The sequence below is a fragment of the Macrobrachium rosenbergii genome, chromosome 8 (assembly GCF_040412425.1).
Source record: "Macrobrachium rosenbergii isolate ZJJX-2024 chromosome 8, ASM4041242v1, whole genome shotgun sequence".
Taxonomy (NCBI): Eukaryota; Metazoa; Arthropoda; class Malacostraca; order Decapoda; family Palaemonidae; genus Macrobrachium; species Macrobrachium rosenbergii.
The window spans coordinates 60718814-60735862 of NC_089748.1; positions in this window are offsets into that span (position 1 = coordinate 60718814).

Here is a 17049-nt window from a genome sequence, read left to right on the forward strand (position 1 = left end):
GAAGCAGCTGCAAGCCGTTCTTTTAAAGAATCTAGAAATCCGACCATTTGTCCACATAACAGTTTTTCCACATGTAAAACCTCTGTTTAGGGACATGGCATACAAGAAGCAGTCTAACTGCTTCCCTCTGCAAGCTATTCTTCTATATAATCTAGAAATCCGACCATTTGTCCGCATAACAAAGTTTTTCCACATGTAAAACCTCGGTTAAGGGACAAGGCATAACTACAAGCAGTCTAACTGCTTCCCTCTGCAAGCCGTTCTCCTAGGTAATCTAGAAATCCGACCATTTGTCCGCATAACAAACATTTTCCACATGTAACACCTCCGTTAAGGGACATGGCATACTAGAAGCAGTCTAGCTGCTTCCCTCTGCAAACCGTTCTTCTAGGTAATCTAGAAATCCGACCATTTAGCCGCATAACAAAGATTTTCCATATGTAAAACCTCCGTCAAGGGACATGGCATACTAAAAGCAGTCTAGCTGCTTCCCTCCGCAAGCCGATATTCTAGATAATCTAGAAATCCGACCACTTGTCTGCATAACAAAGATTTTCCACATGTAAAACCTCCATTAACGGGACATGGCATACGGGAAGGGGTCTAGCTGCTTCCCTTTGCGAGCCGATATTCTAGATAATCTAGAAATCTGACCACTTGCCTGCATAACAAAGATTTTCCACGTGTAAAACCTCCGTTAACGGGACATGGCATACGGAAAGGGGTCTAGCTGTTTCCCTGTGCGAGCCGTTCTTCTAGCCTTAGACCATAGCCAAGGCTACATACTGTAAGTCTCCCGATAGTGCAGCAGATTGCTGTAAAAATCGTTCAGATAGTGAAACAAGCATGAAATTTGGCACAAACATTCCTAAGACTACGCTCTCTTAGAAAAGGGCGCTGGCCACCTGAAAATCCAAGATGGCGGCTATTTTTCAAAATGGCCGCCATCTATGTTAATTCACTGGTTTGGGAGCATCTATTGGATGGAATATGCCAGTTTTTTTAAACCTCGACTTTTAGGTTATAAAAATGTTCCATACCACACATTTTATTGAAAACCCTTACTAAATGAATTGTAACCAAGATGGCGTACAAAATGGTTGCCATAAAAGTTTTTTTTTCTATCCACAGCGCTAGCAGACATAGAGACCAACTGTTTTTATTTAATGGTATATTCATGTGATCAGACAGTTTAACTAATATGCTATTTTCAACTGAAATAGTAATGGTATGGTCACATACAACATTGTGTCTAAGACTGTAACCATAAAAAGAAAAAGAAGAGAAATACGGACTAAACGCAACCAATCTATGTATAGGTCTCTCAACCTACACCTTTGAAAAATTCGAGGATAAGAAGGTAGGCATAGCATGACACGTTGGATGCTCAAGCTAGATTATCTACTGAAGAGAGGGCAATATTTATCTAGACTTCACATTTGCAAGTGCACAGAGCTGTGCAGGGAAGACCCAGCTTGTAGCACTTGCACCTTTCCCGACAGCCTGCTTTGCATCCACATTTGGTAAGCTGTTGGTAACTCTTGGCTAAGGGCCAGTTGGTTGTCCAGAGGACTTGCCATGCTTCACCAGACTTTTGCCATCCCCACTCAGCAGGGTTCTCTGGCTGTGGCTGACACTGGGTGGCCTGCCCCACACACAACCAGCCTGGCCAACGCAGCACGCTTGGTGTGTTGGAGGAGAGCTCCCCTGGTTGGTGGAATGGCCTCATATGCCCTTTGTTTTCTGGCAAACATATCAAGTCTAGCCTCATCCACAGTGCCAGCAGTGCTGGATCTTTCATACATAAGTATGACAAACCTCTCCAGGACCTTCAGGTCACTCTCTTCCACTCTGAGAGGGTAGTGACTCAGTTTGGAGAACACAGTGGAGGCCTCTGGAAAGATGTTCCATGTCTGCCAGGCGGTCTTCTTGCCCTTGCTCCGGAAGGCTGACACTGTATCACAGCCTGTGAACGCATGGAAGAAGAGCATGCCATTCACCTTCTCCTGGCCCAGAGAGTTGCACAGGTCATGCACAGCAATCCAGCGCAGGCTCTGGCCTTGGCCAAATTACCACCCATAGCTTCTCTAGCCCTAGATTGTGGAGAGTGGCCAGCACTGACTGCAACGACAAGAACATCTGTGTCATTTGCTTTAACCGTGATGGTCTTGGCTCCATGTTCTGTGGCATACGTGTTTGGCATGGAGAAAGATGCGGGTGTCAGCTTCCTCATGAGAGCACTTTTCCAGTCCCTGAAGACTAGCCTCATGAGTGCTGAGGACAGCAGACCCTTTCGTGGCAATGACAACATTTGTGGCAGACATCTGGCAACTTTGTCTGCCAGGAACTGGAACAACTCTGTCTTGTTGGCATCGTGTCTTAGGAAATTGCGCCAGTTGGATGGAATTGTGTTCTTGTCTGTCACCTTGCGCCTTCCTCCTTGACCACGTTGGAGCCTGGTCTCAGCTTTGAGGCTGGATGTATTGTATACATCAAATACAAGATGTGATGATGTGTACTTGCTGTCCAGGATTGTATCACAGGCAAGAAGTCGCAAAGTGCATAGCCCTCAAGGTCTTTCCTTTCTTTGGTGGCAGATGGCATGGACCAAAGCTGATCCATCTACAATGAGGACATCAGTCTTTGGTTCTTTGTCTTCTAGTGTAACATGACTCTCCAGGACCGAGGTCAGCTGAGACTTCTGACATGTGTACAGCCTACCACCCTCACTAGGGAAGCTGGGAATGTTTGATTCTCGTGCTGGAAGAATTCCAACCAGATCACATTCACAGGCTCTGACAGGATATAAATAGCTTTGAGAAAAGCTAGCAATCCTCCTTCAGAAGTTTTCTGCTTTGACTGTTCTACAGGAGCAGCTTCTTGCCTGAAGAAGTCAGTTCTGTTCTTCTTTATCGGCTCATAGAAGGAGACTGCATTGTTTGCCAAAGAGTCTGAAAACTTCTGAAATTTAGTGCGGCCTCTGTCAAAGGTGTGTCTGTAGAAGTTCTGCTGAGCTGGGGTGGGCAATGTCTTTGTTGTCAATGGAATACAGATCCTGGCTCTCTTCCTGAAAAGGACTTCTGAGAAAGTGTTGCAAAGCCAATGACAGCTTGCTGACTCTCTCCAAGAATGTCTTCTGCGCATGAGGTGTTTGTTCATGGTGTGTTGTCTGCTCATTAGACTCCTTACTTTGAACCTCTGTTTCGTATGCAGACACCAAGCGGATGATCTCTGGGCCAGCCACCATCCATCTTCTGAGTGCTGACGGATCTTCAGTCAGCCCAATGGCTCCGCCATCAGCCTTTATAAAGGCATTGGTCTGCTCATGAGCTTGGTCAGAGCCATTGCTGAGAACTGGCAACTGGTCTTGTGCACAACAAAGTTGCCAGCCTTGAACTCCTTGTGCAACTCTGGGTGTGAACTCTCTAGGGTAAGCATGTCCCTGAGGTGAATAGGCAGGAGCATAGTTTGTATTATTGTTGGACAAAGAAGCAGGGTATCAGCTCATGCAATGACATCCCCACCAGTCAACTTAACAAGGAGCTTGCCATCACTAAGTATCTCTGCACATTCACGCAATTTCAAGTCAAGGCCCTTAGTACTAGCCTGTCTGAGATCAGATGCAGGTGCCACTTTCTCACAGAAAATGCAAACTTCATTGTCATGACTGGTTCGGCGCAGTTTTGCACGACTAGTCTCAGTGTTGCTGGTCTGGTCATTGGATTGTCGCTTTCTTGCACGGTCCAGTTTAGTGTTGTTAAACAACAAGCGACAGTTCACATGGTATTTTGCTGCATTTTTTCCTGAGAGTGGCCTCTATGCCATCACCTTCATCCAGCCTTGCTGGATCCATTATCAGTGGCATTTCATTAATTTCACTGAACATGGGAATGTTCCTTGCCAGCACTGTGTACCCATCATGGTCTAGGACATGATGACTTGGAAGTGATGTCAAGTGCTCACCTCTTTTGTCCTTCTGACAAAGACAACACAAACTCAGTTTGTTTTCTACTGCTCAATATTGGATTGGCATCACATTCTGCCATGATTTCACTTTTGATTAAGGCCGAGGGTTATCCTTTTACCACCTTAAACAAAGCACACATTCCTGTATGGGATTCAACTAGGTTCGGTCTCCCTACACCTAGCCCGATCATTCATCCAGTGCCATTTAAGTCCCGTGTGATCTGTACACCATCCGGGTAAGTACATGAACCATCATGTACAGCCCCCATACCCTTGGCTCGGCTCTCCGCGCTGGCACATCCTGTCTATTCAGGTGCGGCTATCTAACTATAGCTGGTCTGGGGCTGTTAGAAAGCATTTGGGACACTAAACTAAACTATACTACAACTACTAGTCTAAGACTACAGGATTAGTAAAGCTGGATTAGCTGGCACTGAACCCCATGCTGAGTTACACAGCAGTGATGTCACCAGTGTGCCCTGGTTGTGTGCAGACATACACTCTTTTACATTTATTAATTTTCCTTCAAAATTGATGAGTTATTCGAAAGAGATGGCCTCATTAGGATCTAAAACCACAGAAACCAAGATCCATGCTTAAAACGATAATTGTTGAACGGGCATTATTTCTCATTATAATTATTGTTTCTACCTTTCTTGGCAGCCATATAGCCCCCATATTTAAAGGTAAACTGTACTGGGAAGCTACAGAAACATAATATTCACAAGAAATAGTATGGAAGAGCTTTACCATATTGCTAGAAGCAAATACATGCCATTCTAGTGAAAAATTAGCCAAAATCTGTCGATACTGGCCGCCATCTTGGAATTTGGCCGCCATATTAAATTTTTGCGTGGCCAGCGCCCTTTTCTGATAGAGGGAACTTTAAAGAGCACTTGTGCAAAATTTCATGCTTGTTTCACTATCTGAACGATTCTTATGAAATATGCAATTATCTGCTGCACTACGAGGGGTTTCTTGAGTTTGAAGAAAAAGGTAATAAATAAATAAGCGAGGTGAAGGGTAATCGTCGCTATTAAAATACAATTAATTCTACCTTCTTATTATTTTACTTTTACATTTAGGAATGGAAAACTATAATCAGGTCGGACATTATCAGCCACACCTGTGTGTGCAGATGCTGGAGAATGACAACAACAACGTATTATAAATAATAATAATAATAATAATAATAATAATAATAATAATAATAATAATAATAATAATAATAATAATATTATTATTATTATTATTATTATTAATTATTAACTCTGGAGTCTAGGCCTATGCTATTGGCTATATAACATACCTAGGCTATATTTCAGATAGCAACAATATATAGTTGCCTCAAATCATTGTAACATAAGGGTGTCTATAAGAATATAAAGCAGGACTTGTGAAATTCCTCCACAGTCTTGGTGTGGTATACTTCCGTCATTATTTTCTTCATAGGCCTATAGGTAAGGCGAAAGGAGGCAAACCGAGTCATTTAAACAGTTGACGACTGGTTAGACCAGGCCCACAACTACATCTCCGATACGTTCATTACGTTAAATACATTACTATGGTGGCTAAAAAGTAAAATTCATTAAGTATTTACGTCTTTTCATATTTACCATAATAAAAAATTACTGTGTTAATGTTTTTATAATGATCTGATTGATATTTTGATAAAAAAATATATATACCATTGATACTTCAAAACCATGATTGGTGAACTGTATCTTTTTTGAGCGTAGTTGCAAAATGTCTCGTTGTTGCAACTTGGCGTCATTTTGCTGTACAAAAGTAAACGTATATATTATATACTGTATATATATATATATATATATATATATATATATATATATATATATATATATTATATATATATATATATATATATATATATATATATATATATATATATATATATATATATATATATATAATATATATATATGAAATTTTTATCACCGTGATTTATATACAATCATGAAGCTACAAATGTCGCTTAATATCAAATTCACGCTACTTCGGGAGTATCCCGATAGGGAATTATCACCGAAGGAGAATTTATAAGTGATAAATGGATTGGTACTGCCGGGTCGCGATCCCACGACACAGAACTTATCCAGCAACTCCAGTCGACGTTCTACCACCGAGGTATATAGTTTTACTTTTTTTCACCAGAAATGCACTACTTAAAACTTAAGCAATATCATAACCATGTAAACTAATTTTAATGTATTATTGGTAGTCGTAGTAATCTGTAACACACAGGATGTTAAATTTTGGGAAATTACCCCTCGATAGTAGTTTTTCGTCCGTTAATTTTTATTTAATGTGTAGATAATTGGGCGATATAGTTATCTTTAATGTGCCGTGTTTCCCAAGATATTAACGATCAAGGTATTGCAATTCTCTCTGTCTTAAAACATGCCAAAAATATGAAGTTTTTCTCTAATTTTTCACAACATTCCCTACCTGCAATCCTCGTTTGCTCCCATTCTTCTTCACTTCTCTGGTAGGTTAATATCACCAGTAAATGCTATTGTAAATTGGACTGGCCTTATGCCAGGATGGGCTTTCGCCCCTGGTGCAACCCGTATCACGCCCGCCCATAACACATGCAAAATTCTCGCTTGCCTTATCTTACTAATGAACTAAAAAAAATTACGTACCTAAATATCATTTAGCACTTCACAGCCTTGACGGCAAGTCTTGGTAGAAAAATTTTTACAAACGAATGCGAAATTGATCAGATTAGGCCTAGTTCACAACTCTAACTATTTCCAGATTCTAAAATCAATAAACAATAGTACAGGCGATCTTATAAGCATATTTCTATCAAGAAGATTACGCAATACTTCCTCAAACAGGCAAAGTGTGAAGCTCGTATACTACTTAAATAAATTACTATTCTTGGGAAGGAAAGTCAATATTCCCATAAATGTATACGAAGGAACCTCCTGCTTACCTTTGCGTCGGGACGTGGGTCTAAGCCTTTGAAATGTTAGCAGAAAGCCTTTGGTAAGTCGTATAAAGACTTTCATTATGATTCCACTTATAGTTATGAATTCTAGGCTGGTTATTGATAATTATTAAACAGATTTAATGACATTTTGCCTAATCTTCTGAACATAAATTTACATCATTTTTATCAACTTCTGGTCTTTAATGACTTCGTGTTGGTTGAGGATTTCATTCTGCTAAAAGTCAGAATGTATGAACTCACTGGCTATCGTAATTAACGGGAAGGACCTCTGAATAAATGGCCAGTCGAGCGAATAGAGTTTAAGTCGTTATACGAATTCGCAAGGTTTTATGGAGTGACCAGATCGTTCTTCATAAATACTGATCTTCTTCGGGTTATCTAGACGGTCACTGAACTTTTTTTGTGAATCCCGTCTCAACTATGTAGGCATTTTCTGATTCTCTCTCTCTTTACGTCGAAAGGTCTGACAATTGTTACCCGTTTTCTATTCCATCTCGCTCATTCAGTTGAGCTCATCACGTACGGCGAAAGTACATTTCATAAACGTTTTTCCGTTATTACACCAGTCAAATCTGTATCCTTTACACTCCGCACACTATTCCACACCACCATTCACCACAGTCCAGATACTACTATACTACTCTCGCCACTTCGGTGGTTTTGTAGGGTAGATATTGTTTACAAACAAGCGGAGGCGATTCACCGTATTTAACGAGACCGCTAATCTTTGATTACTTAACAAACGTTTTGTGTTTCGAAAATTAATGAGGCACTTCAACTTTTTTGAAAGTCACTATTATCATATTATTGTTTGTAAGCCACTGATGACAAAATCTTTATGAGAAGCAAGCGTGGATTGCAAGGCACAACTGTAAGTGTACATTCTTATGCCCTCGAACTATTCATTTGGCAAGATGTTATATCATTTAAACCTTATTCTAATAGCAACTTAATTTCGAATAAATGAATATGATTTCTGCATGGTAAAAGTTATCGAATCGTTATGCCATGGAGAGAAAAAAATAACCTATAAGGATGGTAACAACAAAGAGAAGAATCTTGGTCATGGAAGCGCAGCCTTGTGCCTATTCTGATTAGGAAGTTATTTTCCTCGTTTGGTTCTTTGTTTGGAAAATAGTTTGATTCCAAATTAGTCAAAATACTTTCTTATAGTAGTTTCCCTGCAACAATTCTCTAGAAGTACCGTTCCAAAGCCTTAGAATAGACAGAAAGGACTTTCCTAGCCTTTTCCGTTGGTGCTGTGTTCGTTTACAGGATGCTTTCTAATATTTGAGATTTACACAAATTAGAATGCAATATACCACTATAACAGATCTCGAAACAATACTATTTCGAAATATGCTATATGGTAATGATTAACGTACCTCTAATGAAGTAAGATATTTTATAATAATTGAACGGGGGTGGGTGGAAGCGGACTGCCACAGTGTTTTGTCTGCATAGAATAGTACCGTAAGCTGGACTAGAACGTCCATATGGCAGGCGGAGGCCATACGTTCTATGACAGTGACAAACATTATGAGTGGCCAAGGCTGGTGTGAAATAAAATTAACTAGGCCTACGTACAAGAAAGCATTTCCTCTTCTCTATTACTAGATGAAACAAAAACTTATCATTATCGAAAGTACATATAAATCCAAATAAAAGGAAATGATATATATATATATATATATATATATATATATATATATATATATATATATATATATATATATATATATATATATATATTGTTGGAATCGCATTTATACAGTAGATATCTGTTTTTCAACGGTGTGCCGATTTTACCTCATACCGTGCAACAATAACGAAGGATACTTAGTGACAATGACAAGCTCATCCTGACTGAAAATCTTACTCACCTTTCGATAAGAACTAACTTATAAAAGGGTAGAGAACATTGTTCAATAATAATATTATACAGTTTTTTAAGTGAAAATTACGGAATTTCGTCAGTTATCAATTGTTAAAAAAAGTTCGGGCCTTAGTTCTATAATGTAATGCCTTAAGACTATGGGATTACCTTTCTCTCTCTTTCTCTCTCTCTCTCTCTCTCTCTCTCTCTCTCTCTCTCTCTCTCTCTCTCTCTCTCTCTTTACATTCGTTTGTTTTTCTCTCTCTTCTTCACAAAAGCATTTATTTTTATTCTCTCCCTTCGAGTGAATTGTTAAAGGGAAACTACAGGATATTTTCTTCTCCTTGGCATAACGTTTCGATAACTTTTACCATACAGAAATCATGTTAATTTACCCGAAATTAAATTGTTATTAGATTAAGATTCAAATGATATAACAACTTACCAAACGAATAGTTCGAGGACATAGGTCTAGCCTAAGCTACCAAACTACAGTTTCTTGTTTATTACCAGTCTATGAAACAAATGGTTGAATGAAAACACATTAAGCCAAGGTTTTTTACACATTACAAAATACAACTATTTTCACATCGAGTAGGGTAATAGAAGTTGCTTTCTACGGTTTGGTTAAGTCGTCCTGAGATGCTCTCACATTAACATGTTTGAAAGACGAGACTTGTTGACGCAGCTAGTACCCTACGGACCCACTGATTACCAAGCCTTTTTAATAACGGAGAAGATCGTCTTTACTTGACAGTGTTTGGCATGCATAAGGTTAATAATGTTGTGATTGCAAAATTGAAGTAGCCATTGCACTTGTGCTCCACAATAATGTGCTAAAATTGTTAACACAAAAAGCACATTTACTGCTAATTTAACTTGCTGGCACAAAATTATGGGTAAAAAAAAAAAATCAGCATGCTTTGCTTACCTGTGAAATGTTATTCTGTTTTTGTTTTTTTTCTGAAGAATAAGAAACTGCACAACATACCATCACAAAGATAATAATAAAAAAAAAAATCGTAGGACACACTAAGCGTCTATTTAGTAATCGTGGTTTCTGAGCTTTTCGAGATTGCTGCAAGGCTCTGCAGCGCCGCCCTGGTTGAAGAACATTGAACTATATAGTACCTGTATACAGATATCAACACCTACAGATATTAGTGACCCTCTATTACGGTATTGTCAAATTTACCTAAAACCTACGTTGGTGAGTGGGTGGACAGATGAAATGGAATACAGTATGTAGTATTTTTGTTCTTATTTTTTATTAAATTGAAGGATGTTACCTATACTTCCAAGGTTGTTTGAGGAAATTATTGGTCTCCTTCGCCTGTAGCTAGAAATCAGAGCTTGCCTGGCACAGGGACACATCCTGAGGCTTATATCTGATGGAACGGAACTTCTTTTGCTCGTAACTAACTGCTTTTCTCTTCGTTTCTTAAATTCCATTTGTTCAACCGCTTCTGTGTCAGTATCAAAATCAAATAGAAAATTTAAACTTTTTTAATATAACTTAAAAGATTAACAGTTATCTTTCAATTTTAGCTGAGATTAACATAAATATTCTATATAAGGAAAAATCAATCAAATAAACATGGATACTGATTCCAGAATTCTGCTACACAGGCAGGTTTTCATATATTTAGAGTTTGGAACATATCTTTGAGGTGCAAAGCTCACCAAAGCAAGCATGTATAACACATGTACCCTTATCGCTAGAAGGTTGGCTATTGTATTTTAACTCCCTTATACGCATGTGTGTGCATTAGGGGTACTAATATTTATATATATATATATATATATATATATATATATATATATATATATATATATATATATATATATATATATATGTGTGTGTGTGTGTGTGTTAATTTATCTAGTACTAATATAAAAAAAACAGCAATAATAGATAAAAAAACATGACCAACAACGGGCATTTATTAATAGCAGTAAACATCAGTATTATTGTTACCTCTTTTCACGATGAAAATATGTGATCTTTTTATACCAACCAGCCTATGAATAGTCTTTATGGCATTTATTCTTGCTTTAGGACTGACAGTACCTTTGAAGTATAGCAATTTCCTTTACTTACCTTTCTCTGTGCTCCCACAAATATTCTTTAAATGAGTGTGATCTGTAAAAGGTTCCTTTAAATTTAGATTTTCTCACCTTTCCCATCTATGTAGTTTCTGCATCGTAACTGTAGTTGTCTTTAATCTTCCTATCCAGATGGCAACTAAGGACAACAGATTTTACGCTTCTCGGAAAACCCCCTAGATTTCCTCTTCTTTCCTCATATGGTCCATTTTGATATTCTTCTCTCTCTCTCTCTCTCTAGTATATATTATATTATATTATATATATACCTATATATATATATATATATATATATATATATATATATATATATATATATATATATATATATATATATATATATATATATATATATATATATTATATATATATATATATATATATATATATATATATATATATATATATATATATATATATATATATATATATATATATGTGTGTGTGTGTGTGTGTGTGTGTGTGTGTGTGTGTGTGTGTGTGTGTGTGTATGTATGTATGTATTGTAATGAGGTAAACCTCACACATGCCACCTCATCTTCCATGACTTAACATAAATTGCAATATAAGAATAATCATACTTTCCTTGAAATAATGTTCATTATATACCTTCTAATCTTACAGGTAACTGTGGGTAAAATTTGCCCCTATTCATCTCTCACCACTACCCTGTTTGGTTAATCTTTAATCTTTTCTTTGCCCAAGTGACTGCCAAAGACCTTGATTTCAGGTGCTATTCATCCGGAGACGCTAATCCCACCTGAGGCAGGCACAGCCGGCAGAGGCAGAAAAGCCAAAAGAGCAAGCAGCTCCCGCACTTAGCGACTGACCCATGGGATCGGCCCCATCTTGAACAACCGGGCCAGATGACCGCACACCCTATGTGCGAAGCATATAGAAAACGGGATGCCAGGTGAACGATGATAACGCCACCTGGAAAGAAGAAAGATGTAATCCTTACGAGGGCATAAAAAGGGTGAACAAAGACCTGACCACTCTCAGATATTGGAACTCACCCAGGACATTATAGTCCCTCTTGCTGTCCTGAGCCTAAGGTTACTTTTGTAGTGAATCTCTTAACACTACCCTCCACCGCTGTTTCCCCAAGGACAAGGAATCTATCTCCTGATGAAGATAATTTACCAAAGTCAAGGTTCTTTTGTTAGTCACGTCCCTGTCAGTCTTTTACTATTTTTCCATTTCATTTTCTAAGGCGACATACCTGCAGCAAGACCTGCATTGCTTGTAGTTTGTGTTATATTAATCTAAAATCCAGTGAAGTGAATTATAGCTTAATCATTTGAAATTAGAGTCATTGGAACCGAGTTCCTTTTAAGCACCTTCTGTGCAATCCCTCGATTCCTTAATTAAAGGTCCCTATAACAGCTACGTCACCACCTATGTTCCCCAATTACAGATAGGAGTTAGCCTGCTGCAGATCTGTCCATCATCTTGTGTGTGCAGTGGTGTAATAACTGTTTCTCTCCTTCTACAGTGCCCTTTGAAATGGGCCCTTTGAATTTCTTCAGGGAAAATACACCGTTGTTTGTTATTCTTATTGTACGACAGGATTCTGCTTACCTGTCTTGATTTACACTTCATTTTTTCTTCTATTTATATATATATTATATATATATATATATATATATATATATATATATATATATATATATATATATATATATATATATATATATATATATATATATATATATATATATATATATATATATATATATATATATATATATTCTCCATGTGCTCTCCAAAGTTGCTGAAAAACTTATTTCTAAGCCACTATATAAGTATGTGGAATCTAAAGGATTGTTAGCTGATAGTCAATATGCATACAGGAAGCAGTTAGGTACCTGTGATGCTCTTTTCGACTTGACATGCCATTTACAAGGGAACCTTGATAAGGGTTTTGAGTGCAGAGTAATTCAAACACATTTTAGTAGTGCTTTCGATTTAGTAAATCACAAGGCACTTATTTATAAACTTCAGAATATTGGAGTGGGTCGATATATATTTTAAGATTACTTCAAGATTTTCTTACAGGTAGGTAGCAGCGAGTTGCTGTGGACGGGATCTTTAGTGAACCAAGACGTATTGTGTCTGGAATTCCACAGGGCAGTATTCTTGGTCCACTCATTTTTAGTTTATACAAGTGATATGGAAAACAAGACTGTTCAGTATACCGATGATGCAATACTTGTGGGTGTAGTAAAGTCTCCACTTACGAGAAATGAAGCTGCCCTCAGCCTTAATCTGGACATGGCCCGGATCAGGGAATGGTGTTGTTGGTGCCATTATTACTCCATTTACAGTATTCGTGCCAGAGACCTAAGAATGGAAATTATAAAACACAATATTGGATGATAACCTTCAAGAAGGTCTTAGAGAGAGAAAGAGAGAGAGCTTCCTACTTCCTATACGTTACTTTCCCCTCTTAATACCCTCATGTTGTTCCATTCGTTTATCAGTCTTCCTATTCTCATCTACTTTTGAATAATGATCTTGGTCCACGAGGGACCGAAAGCGGAAGTTTGCCCTGCGAAGGAACTGCAGAGGCCCACCGGAAAGCGGCAGACTTCCAGAGTTTAATGTCTTCGCAAAGATAATAACGCAGACGGATTACCAACGGCTCTACAGCTTGTCTCTTTGCCAAAGGACTCTCAGTCGCTCTTCCATGATGGGTAGCAGAACTTCTACCGAGTTTTATTATACACCATAAGTTTTCGATTGATATTTGTGGCATCAAAAAGGGTAGGATATAGTAGTTAAAAAAAAGAATAATGATTTAGAATAAAAAAAGGTATTGATAAATTTAACTGAAAATAGACCTTGAAAATTGTTACCACCGTGGGGGTTAGTGCCGTCATTGCATCTCATGCCGTGCACTGTAGGCATTATTTAAGGTTCTTTGCAGCCTCCCTTCGGCCCCTAGCTGCAACCCCTTTCATTCCTTTTACTGTTCCTCCTCTCATATTCTCTCTTCTATCTTACTTTCCACTCTCTCCTAACAATTGATTCGTAGTGCAACAGCGAGGTTTTCCTCCTGTTACACCTTTCAAACCTTTACACTGTCAATTTCCGTTTCATAGCTGAATGACCTCAAATGGTCCCAGCAATTGTCCTTTGGCCTAAATTCTATATTCTATTCTATTCTTGCCAACTGTTACATCTCAGAAGGCCTCGAGAGAAGTAAGTTACTCACGTTACCGGAATCGGGGAGCCAATGTGATCTTGATTCAACTAGGCTAGGATATTCATCCAGCAGAAGTTTAATTAATTAAATAATTAAAGGGCCAAACATCATAGAACAGTAGCTGGGACCAATGCCTTTCTTATCGTTAATCTAATGTACCCCCAAGAGAGAATTGTTCTGATATCTCAGCAGTTTTATTTTTACGCCAGAAAACTCGCATTATAAGCCAAAGGAATCATTATCGGTTAACTGTTTGATCACATACTGCTCGCTACACATACATATGCACGCCCACCGTGTCTGCGTGAGCTGCTACTCAACAAAATTTATTTGCCATACCACCAAGACCCAGTAGAAGTAAGTCTTCTAAAATACACATTGCCAGTGAACGTTTTTATCAATTTTTCATTGGCTGCGGGTTGTTCAAGAAATCACTAAATTTTTTCCTAATATTTCTAGATTTAATCTCGTGTATAAATACGGGGGAAATTTTACATTAGAAACCACAGCACACCAAATCCAGCAAAACTCTCTCGAAACTTGGAGCCGTGAGTACGAACAGAGACAGTATTCTCGTATGTTAACGTTATTTGAATCCATCTTTGATAGCTTATCTATTGTTTTATTTAAAGTTGACTTAACTAACAGCGACAAATTGCATAAATCACCCTAAAACGCACGAAAGATCAAGTTACGTGTTTTCGGCCTAAAAGCAATTAGTGATTTTATCTCCACCCCATAATGATCTAGAACTAAACTCGTTTGGCTCTTTCTTGCATTGCTTTAAATGTTTGGGTATTTTTTCCCAATGATTGCTTAATGTCGTTATGATATAAGCTTCAACAAGATAAAATTTTGTATTATTATTATTATTATTATTATTATTATTATTATTATTATTATTATTATTATTATCATCTGGCATTGCATATATGGCTTTAAACACTGAAAAATCCATCAGTGATATTGCAAGAGAGAGAGGGAGAGAGAGTGGGAGAGAAACCAGATAGCAGCGTCGTAAATCCCAGCCGTCATATTTTAACAAGTAATACTCGTTCCCGTAAACGTAAACAATCCTGCATAAGTTGGTGGCTTATTTCTGGATTAGATTATTCAAGACTGGTGATCGTCAAGTCAAGAATTTTCGATCAGAAAATTCGCAGAAAACTCAGGGTTACCACGAGCACGATTCTCTTCTAAAGTAGCATCCTCAAAAAGTACGAGTATGTAAGAGGACTACAAGATAAGGGGGCTACTGAAGCTGTGTGGACTTAATAGCAGACAGACTGTTTAAAGACGTCCTCATGAATCTCTCTCTCTCTCTCTCTCTCTCTCTCTCTCTCTCTCTCTCTCTCTCTCTCTCTCTCTGTATGTGGGTGTGTGTGTGTAAGTTTGTTGTTGCTGGCCTTCGTTATACGTGCATGAACAAACAAATAATATTGCAAAACGCGCCTTTACTGAGATGTGGCTATTTCGAATTGGACAAACACCTTTGGACCAACTCTGGACTCCCCGCCCTGGTAATGCTCGCATAATCCTCTTGGTGTATCAGATATAATTCATTAAGAATTCATAATTATCTCGGTATAACTTCACGTGAAATTTACATTGGAAGCGAGGCATCATTGCACACAGTATAATGAGTCTGGAAAAAGAGCCTCCTCAAAACACAAATAAGTATAGTTTGAATTGTATTTAATAGGTAAATATATTCTGAAGCATAGACCTACTATACTGTTAATATTTGTACCCAAAATATTTCAGCCACGGTGCATCGGGGGAAGAAAATAAGATCATATACTGCAAAGCTCCGCATACTCTTTAGAAAGGAATACTAATCACAGATTTTGAGGTAAGGTCACTATGAGAGCTACTGACCTTTGCCCGTGATTATTTACAAAAGAGCCTCCGCAGAAATCAGCAGCAGCATAGAGGCATTGTCCCACTGGTAAATGTTTTGTCATCTTCCGCTGGAGTTTAACCCAAAGCAGCCAGAAGTTGTAGCAACTTTGAAGATGATGTTGTTCTTCATCTTGCGGGAAAATATAAGCTCAGTCAATGCAGTAGGACGATCTGCTGATCGGTAATTCATCGACTTTTTCTTGAGTTTATAGTGAAAATGTATTTGTGCATATGTATATGTATATATGTGTGTGTATATAATATTATGTACAGTATATATATATATATATATATATATATATATATATATATATATATATATATATATATATATATATATATATATATATATATATATATATATATATATATATATATAAAATATATATATATATATATATATATATATATATATATATATATATATATATATATATATATATATATATATATATATGTATGTATATATGTGTGTGTATATAATATTATGTAGTAGTATATATATATATATATATATATATATATATATATATATATATATATATATATATATATGTATGTATGTATATATGTGTGTGTATATAATATTATGTAGTATATATATATATATATATATATATATATATATATATATATATATATATATATATATATATATATATATATATGTATGTATGTATGTATGTATGTATGTATGTATGTATGTATATATACAAAGGAGGCAAATATCGAACGACAGTCTATTTAATTGGATGAACTGAATGATCTGAATCCATCCCGGTACTCGTGAGTTGCTTATTTATTCAAGCGATCTACTTGTTCACCTTCTAATCGTAGCATATACGCGTACTCAAACGCCGCTCTAGATGGGGGGCTTAAATGTATATCCTGCAACATTTCCGCGATGCGGATTCATCCTGTAGGCCTTAAAGAATGTTTTATCACTGTAGAAGTAATGGGATAAATATGCCAGCTAGTCTGTTTTATTTTGCTTTCACTTGCGGATGTTAATCA